We start from the raw sequence: 21,352 nt of genomic DNA on the forward strand, positions 1-21,352 counted from the left end.
AACTTGTCGATGCTCTTGTAGTATAGGAGAGAGAGAGGGGAGGAGGCGGATTTTCCAACAGCAAGCTTTGCAGCATAAATCTTCCATCCTCTGAAAGAGCCTTCGACAACCGAGGCACCAGTAGTAGGACTTTTGTGTGTTTGGTTTGTTATTTTCTCCCAAACGGAACCGGAAGGCAGCTGACCCTGGTGATCGTGGTGGCTCGAGAGAACGAGATCCATTCGATTAATTCCTAAGATTTGCAAAACATTCTCAGCTGCTACAACATTCTTGTTTTTCGGGGGGGGGGGGGAGACCTTTTAGAAAGCATAACAATTCAGCACTGGAAACCCTTTTCCTAAAATGCAGATTTCCCGAGCGAAATAGAAAAGAAAACAGAAAATATACACACAGGCCGTTAGTGTTAGGTGTTCTCATAGTTTTGAACATGAAAAAGCTGCCTGTACAGGTGTTACCAGCTGCTCCCAATTTGTATGACGAAAGAATGATTTGGAAATGGTAAGTGTATATTATCTTCTCGTTTTCGTGTCGGCAGTAGATTACTACACCTTGTCTGCTGTCTGATTAGACATGTCTAAAGTAGAATGACAGCCTTTCTCCAACAAAGAGGAGTTTAACGATTTCAACTGAGTTTTTTTTTAATATAGAGTTTGACATTTTTCACCAGCAATTACGTCACATAGTTATAAGCGTCAAACGCTAAGCTTTCAGCCTGAAAAAATGATAGCAAATGATTATTGTTACAGGTTCGTTAGAGCCTACAGGATAGATGTTTTCAAACATGTATATTCTGTTTCATGGAATACAATGTAAAAAAGTGTTATAACTCTCTTATGTCGTCGAAATCTGTAGAATAATACGTTTTGAAGATGATTTGTAAACAACAACTATCAAAATCCAATAACGCAGACTGTAACTGTCATTTATGTATGGAAAAAAATCCAGACTGCAGTTGTAATATGTAAAACCCGTTCAAAAAATTTAATTTGCTACTTGACAGAAGATGCCAGAATTGTTTGTAGTAAAGGCATGTACAATAAGACACAAAAAAAGAAAACTCCTAAAGAGGCATTTTAAAATTATCTCGTAAAACGTTTTTCGTAGAAAAAAAAAAAACAACATTAAATTTTAAGCCTGATACCTTTTTCCCCAGAAATACCGAGCACTGGGCGTGTTTTAAATCATTAACGAGCACAGCACATTACCGCAACGGTCTTGGGTATCTGCCAAACATGCCATCCTTCTAATGATACTTCACGTGTTTTTCTACGGATGAAATTTGACTCCCATAACAAACAAATACACACACACACACTCCTGCTCCATATACACTCTTTAGGTCAATGTGATACCATCCCCACAGCCTCAATCGTTCGCACAAGCAGCAAATTTAGTTTTACAGCACCGTTTTCCCTCCGCGAATTTGTGCGGCCAAATAACCCACACGGAAAAGGGAAAACCCCGTACTTGATGGCATTTTTATGGCAATAGATTTATCGGTACGGCGCGGTTCGTTTAGCTTTCGCAGTACAGTACCAAGGGAGCCGCCGTTTGCCTTCGCGAGTTTACACGGTAGCACCCAGCTACAAGATTACTCCGAGGGACCGTTCCGAGTGGTTTCTCATTCGCCCCGACAGCAAGAGACTGGGAGCTAGAGAGGGAATATGCACCCTCGCAAAGGAAGAAAGCCAATATAACCCTCGATAACAATCTGGCGCACAAGAGTCGCAAGGCGTATCTTTTCCACTCGTAACCGAAATTCTTGGCTTCCCGGTGGTGCGGGCGGGAGGCACACCTTTGCACCAGCACTGCTGCACAACAGCGTTCTGTGTGTAGCTCGGTTTTCTTGTGCTAAGCTGCCGTTGGCAACTTTATTGCTCCTCTTCCCGCGTGCAAATCGTTAGCTGACGCAACCATCGGTTTGTGGATTTTTCTTTCCCCTTCGCCAAACTCCGTGTTTCTAAGGTAGGGTGGCCTGCCGCTGCTGGAAAAGTGGTAATAAATTTTACCCGGAAAATACCACTCGTTTGAAGTCATTGGAGTCCCCGCCGCATTGGCTAAACCGCAGATTGGTCGTGTTGTTAAACAATCGTCACCAACACACACCCACACTTACAAACCCACACACGAGGGAGTAAGTTGAGCTGTGTGTGGGACGCACGGAAGAAGTCCTACACGTGCAATGTTATGTTCCGACGCTTTAGGATTGAAATATGAAGCTCGATTTGTTACAGCAAGCCGGAACAACCGGCTTCACCTCACTGCTAAGTAATTTGGTGTTGTGGCAATTAAAAGGAATCTGTCAGAGCTCGGTCGAGAGGAAAGATTAGCCAACGGGTAAATACCGAGTAGATGAAGACAATTTGTTTTCAGTTGCGCGCACAAGGCAGACTGCTCTGAAGGTAGAACCTAATTTAATGTAGATTATTTTTACTCACATTACAATGCAGTTTGTGGATGTGATATTCTCATTTAATATATATTCTTGCTATTATTCCAAGTAAAGTAATACATATTTCGGCTGAAGCTTAATCTTCCATGTTCCCACGCTTACATGGTAAGAAACCTATGGCACATGGAAACCATGAAACTACACATAAGCCTATCACCATTACTCTTTAACTCCAGTAACAAAACAGTTCAGGATAAACCAACTGCATTTTGATATTTCCAGAAATTGGACTATGAAGAATGTCCTTTAACAGAAACAATTACATTCTTTATCGTTAGATCTCTTGATTTTGCTACCTTTAAGTATTTGAGCCGTTGAATTGTTCAAACTTCTTCTTCTTCTTCTTCTTTGGCTCAACAACCGATAAGTTGAGAAGTTCAAACTTCTACGACCAAAAAAAAAACAAATTATTGTGTGTATGTTTTTGGATGATAGGATCATTGGATATTAGGACCTTGAATATTTGGATGATAGGATCATTGGATACTTAAATCGTTGCATATTTTGATTCATACATCTTGGGATCTATGGATGTATACAACAAGATATTTTTTAATCTTTTGACATATGGAGTGTTGCGTCTAGAAATTTTGGAATCTATGAAATGATTGATCATGGAATGAATAGGTTTTGGGTTCTTTTAATCCTTAAATCTTTTGATCATGTATATTATCATTAGGATATGTTTTTAAATGTCAGAGATATCTAATGGTGATCGCTAGCATGGTGGTCGAATAACTTACCCTAACAAGTTCGGCTAAAAAGCCATTAAACAAGCCAACTAGAATTAGTTTCCTGTTTCTCAAAAAATAGTTTTTTTTGTCTAATTGAATTTCAACATTAACACAGCTCGTTACGCACACATTATGCTGCCAAGACCGATCTCCCTTGTAAGACATGGACAGTTTTCCGTTTCAATTATCGCACTGATGAGCTTTACCTTCGAACCGAAATTCGCCATCAGCAAAACACAAATTATCCGACCCCCATCCTACATTGCTACATACAGTCTCGCCGTTCGCATCACAGTTTCCATTCATGTGTCCACGACATTGACAATGGCAATGCCTTTTCACGGTCAATATGTCCTCCCTTGAATGGTCATCTAACGCCGGAGGAATACAGAAAAAAGCGGACGGATGGAAAAACGCTTTAACATTGCTAACTAATTCACATATAATCGCCATCTTACAGTGTCTTTAAATGTGGCTTTGAACAGTAGCTTTAAAACACATACACACAAACGCACCCTCAGATTACAATCGAATCAAAGTTTACATCCACAGCGGGGTTAAACTAACCTGACCAGATTGGGCACTAATTGATTGTTAATTAAACAGGATGAAACCACAGTTTGTGGTACCAGTTTTGATCGTCTACAACGACCCTTCCAAAGGTGTACCCTAGCTCTTCCCCTGATGTTCGTGCTGTCGGTTTGTATCTCACGATCGAGCGCACAAAGAACCGATCGAGTGTGGTCTCTCGCACCCTAGAAGTGCCTTTATCGATCAGTAGTAGCTAGTGCAGCAGTGCGTCGGTTCTTTTTCGGCTTGAATAGTGGTTGGGAATTGATGTTTTTGTTGTTTTCTATAAATTAACTGCGCGTTCTTCACCTGGTTACCCGGCGAGAGAGCCTTCGATGTTGATGTAGTTATTTTTTCTTGCTTCTTTTTAATGTCAAGAATAAATAACTCCACTGCCGGAGGACGCGCAAGCGTTCGCGGTATTGCAACATTCCTAAAAAGATGATTGCTTCAACCAGGTAAGCTAGGTTAAGGTTACTCTAGGCATCACTCGGCGCGTGTGACAATATATGGCCGATCTACCACCGGTTGTTCCCTTGGCCTTGGTGTGCAGGAGATATACTAGGCAACTGAGCGGGCAAAGGAAAGGGTGAGTGAGCTTGTGGGTAATGTGTGTGTGTGCCGCGCGGTAAATTTGTTGCTAAATGCCGAATCAACCATTTCACACCCATAACTTCGAAGTGCAGAGTCGAATGCGGTATGGTAAGGATGGGAGGGTACTTGACCGTTGTTGGGGATTGATTTTTGTATCCCAAATATGAGGTGTACAGGTAAGTGTAATTACACCGAAAAGCACTTCAGTTTACGTTTGATAAATTATAATTAACATTGAGATGTATGACTCCTATTGTGAATGCATTTCTGGGGTTATGATTGATTCCAAATGAAGTCCAATCTTTCATTAGCAGCACGGTAAAGCACATGGTATGCAAGGCAGATTTTTTGTACTAAAACAATGAACTGAAAGTTTGAAAAAGGTTATAAATGAAATAAAACGATGATTCTGAATGTACTACAAGTACTATCACTAGGAAAACCAAAGCAAGATGGAAAATCAGTCGACTTCTTTAGGGTTTATTATTTGTAACATAATACAATACGTCCCAACTGATGACTGATATAACTGACACGGACTAAAATTTCAGCTTCAAATTCAAGCCAACAAACTTTGTTTTGAATTACTAATAAATTAGTAATTTGGAAAAACATGTCCAAATATTCGTAAGCCAACAAAAATGAATCCCGAGAAACTGGCTGCAGTAATTCAAACTAAAAGCCTAGACATTGTCTGCAAAATTCCAACGTTGTACAAGAATCATGAAAACAAATCCAAGAATACAAATCTTAGTTTTATGAAAGCGAATTCATGAGAATGGAAAGACTTTGATTTGCACAAGAATCGTAATATTGGAGATGGAGCTGTGAAACATTAAAGCATTCGATGAAGCAAGATTAGCTGGAATACACAGCACTACTTCCAATTACATTCGCTTAAACCCTTCAAAACCACACGATTCGTTCGAAACCGGTTAGTGATTTATTTAGTTAATTTACGATTGTATTTCACCTTCAATGAATCATCACAACCACATCACGAAAATTGAAACATTCCATTTCCTCGCGTACGTGCCAAATGGCAATTAGATACGCCACACTTGCACTCCCCTCCACCATTTCCTACCAACACTCCTACGACTGATTGGATTGTCAGCCAACCACAATCAAGATGTCGAAATAAGCCTTATTGTCGCCCAATCTTGTAATCATCACTCACACACGCTCTCACACACTGAAAGCCAGCGGCGCCATCTTCCTAATGGTGTTTTGATATCTCATTTCAAAATGAGCGTTTACATTCAGCATCGTTCGGGGTCGGTAAACACACTAAACAGCTTCCATCCCGCGCACACAACAATAAACGAAACGCGATTATTTGCGAGCGGGAGGGCGACGCAAGGGACGGTGCATGATCAAGGGAACGGGCGCGGGTTGATGATGTGCGCAACCGACAAAACATAATTACACTTTCAAGTCACAGAAGTCACACTTGACCCGATTTACCGCTCGCGCGCGCGTTTGTGTGTGTGTCTCTCCAAATGGGAAAAGCTAGCGCAATCGTAACAAATCAAGCGAACCGAAACGTGGTGCACGAACACACGCGTGTGCGGAGGGATCTTATCTCAAGATATCCTGCGCTGCTGCTCACGTTTTCACTATCCTCACCTATTACCACCGCCGGTCGTGTTTCCGTTCTCGAGGCTACGTCTCCTTTGTACTATGAACACGTTCTTACTCCCATTTAGAGCTGTGGCTGATACACACACAAACACCTGGTGCAACCGTTCGCAATCAGACGAATGCATTCGATGCAGTCGAGATTGGGGGGAGCTCTCAAGTCATGGCGTCAATGCCTTGGGTAATAGGAATACCGACAACCGAAAACTGCAAATGATTGCATTGTGAACGTCTTGCGTGCAAAGTTTGGTGGACACATCAGGCATCAAGCGAGCCACACAAGCACAAGAGAGCGTGATTGGGGAGGGCAGGAGGCGTTGAATTGAAAATATTTTCGTGAACCTTACACCGGGATGATGAACATAGCTTTCCGTGCGAACGGGTTGTGTGTTGCAGGAGGTTCATTAATCAAATAAAACAAATTGAAAATGCTAAAACGTGATGGCAATCCACTAGAGGCATTACATGCAGATAGTCTTTGTTTAAATAAATATTCGGTGGTCTCTTTTGTTGCAATAGAAATCCTAAACGGCATCATCATGGTCTTGCTGATGTTATGCTCAATCGCACCTTTCTTGTTTGCGACCTTGATGTGTTGATAGACGAGACACTTTCATTCCATCAACAGCTTGAAAGTATAGTAGCTACAGCTACCAATACTCTGGGATTCAATTGTGTAATCGCTGGATTCTAAAACTTATTTGGCATTGTTGCCTAGTTCGTTCAACTCCAGAGTTCGCGATCATCGTTGTTGGTCCCTTAGGACCCGGTTGGACGATAAGAGACTGGACAAGAGTTTCACGAGAATTGCCTGATTATGACACTCAATGTCGCATTTTAACGCCGGGAGACACTGTCCGTACTCGCTAGTGTAATTTCGATTTTCACTAGCGCATCTGGCGGCGGTTGGTGGAATCTTTTTTTGGTCATCGAGGGGATGGTTATACCGGATCTCAAAATTAAGTAGTTTTTCTATCGTTTTTTGCATGAAAATGGATGAAAATGGATGCAGGACTTGTGCATCTACCTTTTATAAAACTTTGCTTGTCCAAATTAAGTAAAAACCATATTTTCTGAAGCGGCCCCACTTTGTTTAGAAAAATGCTTCAGTCAGCAGCCTCCAGATGCGCTAGTGAAAATCAAAATTACACTAGCGAGTACGGACAGTGTCCCCCGGCCTTTGGACTTTAATTCTTTGGAAAATCGAGGTTATGCAGCAAATGCTCGCTTCATCTTCAAAATTCCTGATGGCAGCATTGACGCACCGGCACTCCTTGGATTGCATGGGAGAGAATGGAATACTTTGAATGTGGTTTATCGTCGACACAGTATACAACAACCCTTTTCTTACTTATCGTACCAGTTCTCGTAACAAGGATTATTACAACTATTTGTTACTACCTCAGAATACTACTTTATTACTTTTTCAGAAAGCTTTACTTTCTAGTTTACAGTTAGTATTAGAATAGGTAATAATAGGTATAGGTGTTGTTTAACCTCTTTAGGCTGACAATCGAATAAATTAAAATCCATCACAAATAAAATAATACTATGGATTACATTCAAATCCAAATCAATTAGAAGCTCACTTTTAATTTTTGTAAAATCCAAAAAATCTATCCCACACACCCCAAAGATCGCGTTAGAATGACGAATTGTTGATTCACTGGTTCCGTTCTCATGTCAGGGTAGTGAGTGCTTTACTTAACACACAAGTGTCAATGAAGGCGAAGCATTACAGATGCTCAAACAAGCACTCTCCCTCTTCCGCACAACATGTCTGCAGCGGATGGCAATAAAAATCAATAAAATGTTTATTTTCTTTCTTCATTTTACTATGGCTTAAGAAAACAGCTATATGCTAACCAGCCAACAACACAACCGAGCAAACAAAAGGAACCATTTGAACCAAAAGCGCAGCAAATATCGAAAAAGCAAATCACTTCCTCACCCAAACAAACAAGTGCTGAGCTCCACTTTACCCCCATTTTAGCGATAAACGAAACATAAATCTTGCGCCAGTGCAATAGTGCGCCGCCGTAAGAACCGCCGCTCGAAAACCTTCTTGTCACGAGCGAACGCCCCCCCAACCTCCACTGCACACTGGGGACGCGTCATGCACTACCCCGTGCGCCGCCGCTGCAAGTCGAAAACGTACTTGAGATCAGCTTGTCGTCTTGCCAGCTGAAACTGGTTGCCCTTGAAAACGGTAGTACCGCAACCGTGCGCCGTTGGCGGCCTTCCCCCCCTCTCCGCAGCAGGTTGGACATCCGCGCTCATATGTTGACCTAGTCTGTTGGGAGCTTGGGAGGCCGGTGCGCGACCGACGGAAGGCTCTAGAGCGCGTGTGTGCTACACGAGAATGGGTCACTGAAGGGGCTGACGTACTAAATGGGTCTGCCTAGTACAGGGGGGTGGGGAAGAAAAAAGCGGTTTAGGTTGCTGTGTTCAATGCTAAACACAGATGTTGACTCTTGGTGTTGTTGCGCTACTCCTCCAACGCACACACCCCAGTAGATTGTGAATTGTCGGCTGCTCAGCGCTGGTTGTGTATTCTTAAATTTTGTATTATTTTGTACTTTCATTGAACGGGTATTCTGAACAACAGCTTAACGAAACCTGAACAAGGTTTCAATTATTCAACGCGTTCTTAGTACATTTGAATTGAGCATGTCTCACCAATAAGCAAACTACAAATTGAAACTGTGACAGCCACCAGGTGAAACATTGGTTCCACGCCGCACCCCAAAAAAACCCATCCCCTCCCGATAAAGAAAACATGAGCCCATCTCATGTCACAAAGCTTCCAATAAATAACGCTTCACACACACACAAAGGCACAATTTGGCACGACGTGCCAGCACAGCGCGCTTGGAATTGGATTTAAAATCTCCCGAGACGACGGTTTCGAGATGGATTCCCTGTGTTTTTTTTTTGGTCTGCGCTCGCGCCGCATATCCTTCTGTGTGATGATCTGCCTTGTGCACAGCACAGCGCCTGAAGGTTCCGAACGGAGAACCTCCCGCCCTGCCACGGGATCTGCGGTTCTGAGATGCTAATGTATGACAAATTCATGAAGCAATTTGCAGCAACTCGACGTATCGGTTGCTTTGTCTTATGGCGGGGTACTGCGAGAGAGTGCTGTACTCTTGAAGCATGCTGCTCAGGTGCGGTGTGCGGTACCAGCATCGACATCTCGGCAGCATCATCTCCACTGTGAACCATTACAATTCGTTACACGACCACTGCCACCGACTGCACCAGCTCCAGCAGTAGCAGCCAGGTTGGTAACCATCATTTTCAGCTGCTCCAATCGTTGGACGAACGCGGGACGAACGGACAGAGAGAGAACGCGGTGACCTACGGTGGCAATTTTCATCCCGTCTCCGATCCTGTCCCTTTGATGGAAACTGCGAATGAATTATTCACTGAAATGACTTTCCGACCTGGTATCGCGCACTCGTGCACATCCCATCCCCTACTGTGGGCCAGAGCACATTCAGCATTTCGGAGCGAAATTCAAATCGATGCATTCGCGCGCTGCATACGGCGGAATCGTTCGTTCCCGGGGCGAAAAGTTAATTTCTTGCAACCGACGCCTTTATATCGCCGTAGCTAATCGATCGTGGCTCGCTGAATGACAGCCTCGCAAATGAGTTTTCTGCCACTGGAAATTCGGAAAATCCACCAATCGAATTGCGGTGGCGGCTGCCAGTTGCATCGGCGTTACACGTACCGTGCTTGCCTACACAGGCTAACCGGCGAATAGGTTTCGCTAAAACCTTTCGATGTGCCGAAGCCCGCCGCAGCAGCAGCGGCAACTTTGCGACATTTGTCATTTTTATGTTGCCACCGGAAAACATTAACATAAATATGCATTACGATGTATAATATGGTGGCTTTGAGTTACAATGCGTATCACGGGGACTATACCGTACGCCCGGGGAATGGGACGGACAATACTATGCGAATAGTGTGACAAATGTATCATATGGAGAGAGAGAGAGAGAGAGAGAGAGCGAGACTTAGGCCATCGTGTGGGAAAGCGACTGTACACTGTACAGATGTTGGGTACATTTCCTGTCGTGCAAGACATATTGTGCGAGTAGAATTTATAGACAAGTTTTCCCGTCTTCCTCCGTGGATGAAAGGGGTAAGGGAATGCAATGCACTAACTATTGCCCGAAGGAAAGGAAGACACATTTTTCTACTCAGACTTTCTACTCAGATTCGGGTATTTAAATTATACATCATGATTGCTTAATATTAGCAACAGAAACATATTCATAGGATAGATGTAGTGATGCCAATTGTTACCAAGAATAGTTTTTGTAATAAATTCGAAGTTTTATGATAGGAGATATTTGAAATCTTGAAAAAATCTGTTTATCAAATCAACTATCAGACAGATTGGCACATTTTTGTGATTTTGTGTAAAACATTCGTGTGAATTGAGTTTAAGTTAAATTATTTTTGTTAAAAAAAATATTTACAAACGAAAACTTCCTGACGTAATCATAAAATATGACTATTTTCATGCGTCTCCTGTTCACTACTACTATTAGGATGAATAATAATAATAATTTTAATTTGTCACAAGGAAATTTTAATGCAAATAAAAAAAACGAAATACTAGAATAATGTATTAAAGATTTATATTAACGTGAAAAGAAGTGATACATGATAGTTGTAACTAGCAGCTATACAAATAATTCAAGAAAAAAGCACAACCTGCTTCAAATTTAGCAGCTAATACCAGAGTAGGATCTCGTGGCGCCTTGGCAAAGTGTTCTTTTTAGCACAACGCCGGTTGTGGACAAAGTCTCATTCGGACACTGACTTTTGTTTGATGATCCGCCAAAGCCAGTAACAGTAACAAAGCTTAAATAGATACTAATAACCGTAGAAAATTAACAAATCGAATAAAACTAATCGCAAGAAACGCTGGAATATACTAGATTGAACCAGTTTGTATCTGTCTGTCGAGCCAAATTAATGTTACTCCAAAACAAGTCAACACAAACATTAACCTCACAGACCCTCAAGGCTCTCATCTCCTCACCTCCTAACTGGGGCTGGTGGTGACCATCTTCAAGTGCGCGCAACACGATCATCTTCAGCTGCTGCATCTCATCACGTGGATCTAAAAACACCGTAAACAGTATCGCGCTCTCGCGCGTGCTTGCACCACCACCGTACAAAGACGCTGGCTGTTTTCCAAGACCTGCTGACCTGCCCCACACACGGCTGGGTCGTTCCACGGCTTTTTGCCTTGTGCGGTCAGTGCGTGTGTGTGTATGCCGCCCAGTAAGGCATCTCCACACGGTACCACATACACGGGCCCTAGCGGCACGTTTTGTCCATCCGCCCGCATTACGTTCTGCGACGAACCCAACCCCTCCATCAAAAGGGTCTACACAGCAATGTCTGCCCTGCCTGTCCGCCGTTGCGTTCTGGGTCACGGTCAGATTCACTGTCCATCTCGCAAGGTGTAAAACCATTTGTCACCGGATGGTACTGGATTGTGAAAAGTGGCACCTCGTAAATTGAACCTCCACCCTTCCGATACTGCCACATTTACCGAATGAGATGTGCTTTACTGAGCCGTACGGTGCTGCACCTCTGCGGATCTGTTCCGAATAGGTTTCCAGATTTCCTAATAGGCAAAACCTGTGGCTAAAGATTTTGGTCTTGCAGACGTTGGCGCACGTTACGCAACCTGCTCACACATTGCTGCTATCTGTGGTGGACCTCAGCAGCGCACCAGCAGAAGAGAGCACGGGTGGGTGCGCCGTAGATGGATTTAGTAGACGTAAAACCATCTTCTTCGCGAATAACTGCTCCGCTCCATGGGTTGCTGGAATTATTGGAGTTGAAGACGTTGATCGAAATCGGCCCCGCGTGGACTGCAGCGCAATGCAATCGTTCAATGGCCGAAGCAGTGAAGCAGTGCCAGTGCGTTGAATTCACCATAGATCGACGCCGTTGGCCGTCGTTTGCTTTCCTCACTTCACGATTACTCCCAACTCATTCCCTCCCGTATCTAAGTAAATAGTCGTGAAAATCAAGGCACTGCGCGTTCGCCCGCAATGGCGTGGAGTGGAAAATCTTCGACGCGCTCCTACGGTTAGCACTACTCCACAGCGGGAGGGGATGAATGCACCGGATTCGGTTAATGGACTGCTTACATTAATTCGTTGCACTCACTGGACACGGCAAACGCTTGACTCAACGCAAAGGCCAGTAGCCGAAGAGGAAATTATTCGATTGATCGTTTTCCATCAGCCGGTTGGACACGAGGGCTCCGATTCAAGTCATACGGAGTAATGGCGAAGGAGGCTCGGTTGTTTCGCACCACGATGAAATGTGATTGCACACACCGGGGATGATTATTTTACGTTTGAGTATTGATTGAGTTGGTGGTTTTGCTAGCTGCAGCCGTCTGCGTCGTGGTAAGAATTGTACTTGGAGCAAAATGATTGATTTCCTACAATTTCTGATCAATTTTCCAATACAAAGTGGCAAGTGTACGAGATGCTCGTAGTGGCATTGAATCATACGGCGTTTATTACGTTCTCATTGCAATCATGTCTTGCAAGCACAGCTGCTTCAGTTGATTTGTGGCACACATTTATGAATGTTTGCTTTTAATTTCAACAGTCATCATCCAAATTAGTTCCTGCACTTACTGGTGGGTGTCAGTATCACTATACTTTGAATTGGCGCACACGTGACACTAATCCAATACAATACAAAGAAATTTGTATTGCTCGGTAAATGTGGCATACTACAAACATGATATGATGAAATGAAGTCAATGAGTATAACAAGCCACCTGCTTCAAAGAATCATTTAAAGAAATAAATCCAACTCAAAGAAATCTCCCCCAGCCATTGGTCCTTGTCCGTGCTACCGACACGTTTACCCCCGGGCGCAAAATCAATTGCAAATCAATTTATCAATATTGATTCGTCTGTAATCCCGCACCCACCGGCCCACACACACACCGACGGCCAATTTGGAACGAGAAATTTTCCGGAAACGAGGAAAACCAGATAAACCACTTCTTCTTGGATACGCAACCGACCAAACGTAATCACGCGTGGTGTGCTGAAGTGTACACGCCCAAATATAGGCGTTTTAAGACAAGGCGAACCTGTAAATCCCCGCCGGCGGATGGGGAGTGCTGGAGCACTGCTGCAAACCATATCCGCCCGAATGCCAATCCTTTCCGGCACCTCATGCCGGTGAAGATGCGGGGAGGGGGGCCCGGGGATTTACCTTCGGTTTAAGTCGGGAGGTTTTGCTTTTATTTTGACAGAAGGTGGGAAAAGAAAACGCTGAAACACAAATATGAGCGAAAATTCCCTTCGTCATGTAATATTTAGAGGCAAATATTGATTCAGTGAAGCGTGGTTCTCAGAAAAGGAAAAGCAATAAATGCAAGATGCTTGAGACGGGGCTGGTAACGGCGACGTCCTGCCACTGTTGCTGTTGCTGCTGCTGTATTATTGATATTCATATGCCAACCATGAATATCGTGGATGATGCAAAGGTTCTTTTCCAGGTGTCCTTGAGTTGCTTACATTTGCTTGACAGTGAAATTGTCACTTGACATTGATATCTTGCTTTACAATTCATTGCTACTTAGAGTAGATGTTTGTTCTGATCGTGACTTTGCATAAGATTACCATGGAATTAGGAATTGGAAATTATGAAAATCACTTTGTCAAAGCAACGAAAACAATATTCTTGATGTGGATCAATATTTTGTAGAAATATTTAAAGCTGAATGAACTCATCTAACGGTCCAACAGTTACATTTTGAGCTTTGCACTGGGGATTTGAAGAGTAGAGTTTTTGTGCATAACGACACGATCTCAAAATTGTCTTAGAAACCACAGAAATAGCCTGTTAGCTTGGCGATATCTTTTTGCAGGCAAACAAATCATTGTAGCTCGACCATTCTGGAACTTGAGCACAATTACCATTGAAAACGAGGTTCTATAGACTGGATGTACCTAAATGTACTAAGCAACTTTACAGCCACATTTGTTAGGATGACGAATCAAATCACATCTTAAAGATACCTGATGAAAGGGTGATGAAGATCACGTCTGATAAGTACAGATTAATGGCTCATTATGATGCTGAACTAGTCTTGGGCACATGAATATTTGCTGCCCCCAAAATACCCAAAACGAAATCTAAACGTGCTTCAAAAATTAAGCTGAATCCATTCTTGTGTGTCCAAATTAGTGTCATTTATAATAATAATGCCCTTCGTCAATTCAATAGCAGCATAAATCAGCGACGCATTACATTTCTCTTATTTGATTCAACTATAATCTTAATGAGAAGAACAGAATGATAAGATTTAGATAACAGAATGGTAGACGAAGGCGCGATACTGTGACCGGTTTCGGACACTTCCTTAGCATATCAAGTCTGCAAAATGGTTGTAAATCCTAAACCACGTCTGCGAAACAAGAATTATTTTATTCCCAAAAGCCTACTCTATATAGGAACATCCGTCACTTTAATATGTGTCTCGAAAGATAAGCAAGGAAGTTATCCACAAGGGACATGGCTTGATTTTTAACAGGACTGTACGATATAACAAACCTTTAACACGATTCAAAAGCACTACAATTTACACAAAAATTTAACGATGCTGTCTACATTCCCAAACCCTCAAACAGTAAATACTACGGTTGGAATTTACTGTTAGCAACATAAATCAATCAACGGCACAAAATGATGCTGATCTCTACTTCCTGTCAGTACATCACATTGTGCTACCATTTCATTGGCTTGGAATGCTCCAATTAATGACACCGTTTGCTATCCTCAAGTCCCCAATCGACCACTGGCACGTGCTTTAAAGCTAGCTCTGACCCAACCCTACGGCATGGGCTTTAAAGCTACGGCCAAAAAAGCACTGAAACGATTCTCCAAGAAACGTGAGCCTAACGTCTCTCATATCTCTCCCAACTGCAAAATGAGAATATGCTACGGCAAAGGCGAAGAATGATTGATAATTTCTCATTATTAAATACGGCCCATAGTCAACAAGCCATCCATCAACCCATCCGACGAAAAGGGAGGCGCGGCCGCAACCTGTCAGCGCACCTGTCCCCCATTTGGCAGCGTCTTGGGCGTGTACTGGTGCGTTTGTTGTAATGGTTTTGTCGTTAAATCGTCGCTTCTCCAAGCACCTACGCCCTAGAAAACGCAGCTGAAGCCACAAGGAAAAGAAGCAAACGCAAAAAAGAAATCCCTACCAAGCAATAGGCCACCACCTTTTTACAGCCAATTAATTTACAGGTAACAATAGATTCTCGCTAGAAAACTGACACCGTTCTCAGGCGGCGGCGGCTTTCGATCTCTCACGCAGCAGCCTGCAGCATCCGCCGGCGCGGGTGGACCGGGCGGAAAGCGTGCGCTCGTAAACCCTTATCGTGCGGGGTAACAAATTTCACGACCCACTCGGGACCTTTTAGTGGCCGTGTCGCCTCTGCGCCTCTTCGCAAGGCGACGACAACGACGACGACTATGTTTGCGTTCTCGGTGCGTTCTTCTTGCGAGCTGGGTGATGATGGAGCTGGGGAAGCGATATGCAAACAATTGTCCCGGTGTGGTAGATAGGGGCATCTTTCATGTCAGCGATAATCTAGTGAAATGGCAAGGATGATGCGTTTGCGGCAGTAGAGAAGGAGCTAGTGAGAAGGTAGGGATGCGAAAGTAGACACTCGGGGCGACCATGTAATGCCAGGGTGTGAAGAAGAGTTTGCCAAGGGAAATGGGGTTTTTGCGCTGTTTGAGGTGCTGTTGCTGCTGCCAGTTGTTGACTTCGAAATGAGCCGAAATGATTGAATATAGATTGGGTGTCGACCCTTTTGGCGATTAGCTTTTTTGGCGCACTGGCGAGCGAACCCTTGAAGGGATCGAATTTTATTACTTTTTCCCGTTTTCTCCTCCTCCCTCCCTCCGAAGTGAGGCTCTGTTCTACACAAAAAGCACTTGGCGGGTGTGAAGACGCAGACGGGCTCGGTTTTGGTTGTTTAGCCTCGTACGGGCAACGTAATCAAACAGCCGTAGCCCCTTTCCGGCCGTTCGGCTAAGCCACCTATAACCTAGTTTATCTATCAACGCCGGATTTTGTTGTACCAGGAGATGGCAGAGAATATCGGATTTTTTATCACTTATTTTTCTATTTCAACGAAGCTGGTACCATTTGTGGAGGGTTGGCACTGGTTTTCTTTTATGTTAATTCCTGTAAAATTACTAGGTGCGCAAATAAGATTGTGCAGATTTTAAAGAAGATTCTCTTAATAATTTAGTTTAGAGTTTAGTTTATTCCCTACAAATACTGCACGTTTTAATGTATTTTTGATTATCTACATAGATTGTTGGCTAATTGATTTTATTAAAACGAGTCTTGTAATCATGTAAACTTCATTCAAAATTTTAATTATAATTTTTTTAATTCATTGTTTTACAGTTTGACTTTTTCCTATAATTTGTTTAAAACACTCTTTTGGAAATGAACCATTTGTAGTTCAAATATGCCACAGATGTGAATAATTTGAAATAAATATTAATCAATTTAAAGTTTAAACTATTGCAAATAATCTGATACAGTTTTCCAATTAGGTAAACGAATCTATCAATCCAACAAGAAAAGAGTATAAGTTAGTTGGAGAATTTCGCTTCCAGTTTCTTCCATGTCCCTTGTCAACAACGTGTTTAGCACAATATTTAAAACAAAAAATAAATAATAGTAAAAAAATAAAAAATTAAAATAATTTAATAAATAAATAAATAGATAAACAATAAACCTACAAACACTTTTTCACATTAAATAAACAACAACAAAAAACTTAATTTAAACCCACCGTTGCGACTGATTTTTGTCTAATTGGTCCGCCAAAGTTTTTCAGTCCCATAAATAATGGACGCATCCAAAAAGTGCTTCACCGCATTAACCGTAAAACCTCCAATCCATTCGGCAAATATCCATAAACTGACACAAACACCCACAGCCACCGCCTGCACCTGGCAGGTGCGAACGCATAAAATTATTTTACTACCAAATGATTTTAATTTGCAACTTCATAAATAGTTGGCGCCAACATAATTTGCATTTTAATTTCGCTAACCTGTAATCGGGCAGCGAAATTATGAACCATTTCCCTCCATTCGACCACCCTTGCTTTCCACTTCCCTCCCTCATCCCCTTGACGGGGGAGGGGGCATATTTTCCGAGTGTAATTTAGTGATTCCACGGGTGTTCGAAGCATTTTTTATTGTTTTTTGTTTCTACTGCTCACCCGCACTCAACAAGAGCGCCACACGGCTCCCGAGCAGAACCGTGGTGGGGGTTGGGTGCCGAAATGAGAATCCGGCCCTGGTTTGCCGATGATCGAAAGGATTAATTCCATTTGAACATTAATCACCGCCACTCAGTAAATAAATCCATTTCGGCGTGAAAATCGATCGTAAATTCTTATCCCGGGCGCAATTCACACCATGACTCATTTGCTTGCACGCTGTTCACTCCCCCTTCCTCTTGCCAACTAAAAGGGGCATGTTCCTGTACGATGGAGCAGCGAGAGGCATAGGGAGGAAATGGAATTGATTTTTCGATTTTCCACCAAATGGTTCCCTACAGGTCAATGAGTTTTACGTGCGCCCGCGGCTTGCAGGAGGGAGGGCTGTACAGCGGCCATTCCCCGCCTCTCCTGTGTTTTTTTTTGCCACGGGGCGACAACAAAAACAGAAAAAGAAAGACACCCTCGACGATGGGAGGATAAAAATTAATGATCAGCAGGCATTTATTGCCGTGTTGTCGGGGAGCGCAGGTTTTGATGGAAACCGGCCCGGTTAATGGGACCGATGGGATCTTCATTCAGGGCCTAGAATGGCGGTTTTGTGTTCCAATAATAATAATAAACTTTACAATCATCATCAGTTAACACGGTAGAATGGTTTTGGGGGCGTTTTGTCGGGGAGAGTCATTTTCAGAGTCAGGAGAGGGCAGTAGTACTACACGATGACGGTTAATTTTAGCAAAGGCGAAAATTGTCCTTTAACCAGTATTTGTGATGCTCCTGAAATGGTTGAAATAAACTTTAACAATTGTGTTTTATTTCCACCATAATAAGAAAATAATCAAAAAACAAACATATACAATTTTAAAGCATTTGCATCAAAAGAGCCAATAAGCATTTGCCCCAATCAGAAAAGACGCTACACCTTAATAGCGCCCATTTAAAGCCCATTTTAAGCACACGAAAAATTCAATCAGCAAATGAATCGACACAGCTAGCGAGCCACCTTTCCACCCCAGCTTCAACAACTGCAATTGAAATAGATAAACATTGACAGTAAAATTTTCATAAAAATTGCTGCCGTACCGTATCCCGCCCTATCGAAATGCTACCGAAACGGCAGTGGTCCTTTCTTGCGTCCTAACACCAACCGCAACGCAAAGAGCGAACCGAAGTGATGTCAATTTAAACTTCTACTACCACACTGTCCCATGTTTACCACCCAATGCTGCGGCTGTTGCACAAATCGGTTTTTGCGTTTCGCTCGGCGATTGTAGCCAAATTCTTGCCAAAGTGTACACATTGCCATCAAGTCTAAACCGTTTATTGCGTAGACACAGATTTTTATGGGCGACTATGACGAAGACGGCGCCGCTCGATTCGTGGAATGAAGGGAGGCCCCCTCCGTCTCAGGAAAGGTGGATCTCACGGTGGCCCAACTAGGCGACGACGGTACACTACACTACAGTGTACAGCCCGACAGGAGCTTTATGTGCTTTCTGTGCCGGCATGACGAGGACGAGTCACTTCCAATAGTGCGGAATGTCAACGGAATCCACAGCGTGTGCAGCGATATGAAAGGAGCAGAGAGCATATTTGTTCCATGCGGGTTGAATAAAGAAGCAGACACCGGGGTGGGGAGGGGGAGCACATAAAATCAAGACTCCGCGCTTCGTTTACTGCGCCAGACCATCATCGTTTGTGCCCCAAAAAAGCATGGAGTTTACGTTTTTAGTGCTTTGCAATGGGTTTCTAACAAGAAAGTTTTCCACTAGTTGACGGGGAATTTTTGTTGTGCTTTCGGGAGCGGATGGAGTGATACAATTCCTTTCGGCAGGAAATGAATGAATGGTAACCAAGACCAGATGGATTATAGGGATATTACGCATAGCTCTGGTGGTAGTTACGGCTAACCTTTTCATTCGTAAAGTAACGTTTGCATTCAAAAAATAGACAAAAATTCTCGATTTTCTTTGGGTTTATCTAAACCCACACTAACAAAACGTTAATTGCACTATCAATAAGAGTTTCCCATGAGTCTGTAGACAAAATTTGACACCTCTATCTGTCTAAGTTTAACCGTGATGGCCTAAAAACTAAAGTAACTTCGTTTAGAAGCGTGTGTGTCCTTTGTGGACTCTTTCTAGAAGTCTTATAAGCCTGTTCCGGTATCTACAACATCGTGGCACTCTTAGACAACAATCAGAGCATCTAAAGAAAGCCTAGTTCCGAATGGCCGACGACCCTGAGCTCAAGTCGCCCGAAGACCGAGGGACAAATGGCTACATTGGTGCAATAGCATGGCTTGGAGGTCGATGCAACTGGCCAAACAGTGAAATAGTACCTGGGAAACATGAACAAACATATCAGGAAGCAGAAATTGTGTCTACTGCCTTCGCAGCGGCAAGCAATGACTCCAAAACTCAATACGATTTAGGCCTCAATTTTAGGCGAACTTCGGCGGAATTTCGATATGACATCATAGTCCGCCAACCGGTCCAACATCGAATTTCTAAAAGATTCAAAAGATCTACTCTAACAATACTGTCGCGAAAACTGAGGAAGAATTGATAAAAATCGAAGATTGATCTTTTAACATGCCTTCACGCGTGTCTTCGTCCGCCATGGCAAAAATTCCGGATAACTGAAAACAGACCTTGCGAGCTCAAGGATTTATTTTTGCATGTAAGCTTAAATAGTTACCTTCCAAAAGATGTTCACGGAAAGCAATTATCTTGTTTAGTATTTCTTTTCCTACAAGCAGGCAAAATCGTTATTAAAGCATTAACATCTATTGCACCCAATAGATAGACTTTGTTGGTAAAGATCAACAATTCCAGAGCAAGTGAATGCTATTGTATGTCTAATGCTACTCCTCTGCAAAACAATTCGACATTGATTCGCTTTGCCGGTGTTGTAAAACCTCTCAAATGTCATGAAACGAATCGTAATTGCCTTCCAAAGCCTTCCGAACGGATATCTCCCGACATGCTAACGAATGATTTGCGATTATTCCCTTCGCCAAAACGAATATGCAGACGACGGATTGATGACACCGATGCTTCGTCTCTCCCGTGACGGAATTGAAAACCACATCTAGAACGATCCAGACGGAAATCCGTCTCGTGCAACCGAAACCTACATTTATTGGGAATGGGAATGAGCGAGTAGCGCGAGTATTACTTGTCAAAAGTCATCATTCCGTAATTCAAAGATCGTGCGAATCGAAACTCCCGAAAGGAGTGGCAGCGTTGAGGGTTGCCCAACACCCCACCACCTCATAATTATCCCTTCCCCGGGGTCGTGCAGGTTTTTGTGCTTTATACCAACCATCCAGCCATCGACCGACGGTGACCTTCGGATGCGTTTAGCACACACACGATATGTTTTTGTTAGATCATCTTTTGCCCAGTGGCGGATCAAGGGTATCGGGGGCCCTAGGCGGAACGACGAGTTGAGGCCCTCTGTAAATGATAAATGTTGTTGGGGGGGGGAGGGGGGGGGGGTAACGTCACTAAACTTGCTGTTGGGAGATTGAACAATAAACTTGAAATGCCGTCGGGGCCCCTTCGATCATCAGTCGCAAACTCTAAAATTTTTGCTGATGGGGGGGGGGTGCAAATGATTCGCCAGCCTCGGGGCCCCATTGGCCATCCTTCCGGGGGCCCTTGTCGCTAGTACTCTGTCCATACGGCATACTATAGAATGGCGATCTACGGGGCCCCTAAATCGGCGGGGCCCTAGGCAACCGCCTAGTCCGCCTACCGTTAGATCCGCCGCTGCTTTTGCCATCTGTGCTCGATCGATGGCTTAAACACGCAAACAGACTGTATCGCGAGCAGGCGCGCGCGAACCACGCGTGTTTGTAATGTATTTTTAGACACCAGACGGCGATCCGAACCGCGTACACAATCCAAGCAATCCGAGCTTCTGCTGAGTCAATATACTCCAGCGTTAGTCGACAGAAAAAAATCCGATTTGATGTTTTCTTCCCTATCCCATATGCTCACGCGCGTTATCAACGAGCG

The 21,352-nt window shown here is 43.3% G+C and overlaps 1 protein-coding gene across 3 annotated transcripts in view; it reads right to left on the reverse strand.

Annotated features, from left to right (window-relative positions):
- Positions 1 to 21,352, reverse strand: part of LOC120905112 (Ig-like and fibronectin type-III domain-containing protein 1) — a 115,171-nt gene that overhangs the window by 69,757 nt on the left and 24,062 nt on the right. The window lies entirely within an intron of this gene.

Source organism: Anopheles arabiensis, chromosome 3 (assembly GCF_016920715.1).
Source record: "Anopheles arabiensis isolate DONGOLA chromosome 3, AaraD3, whole genome shotgun sequence".
NCBI lineage: Eukaryota > Metazoa > Arthropoda > Insecta > Diptera > Culicidae > Anopheles > Anopheles arabiensis.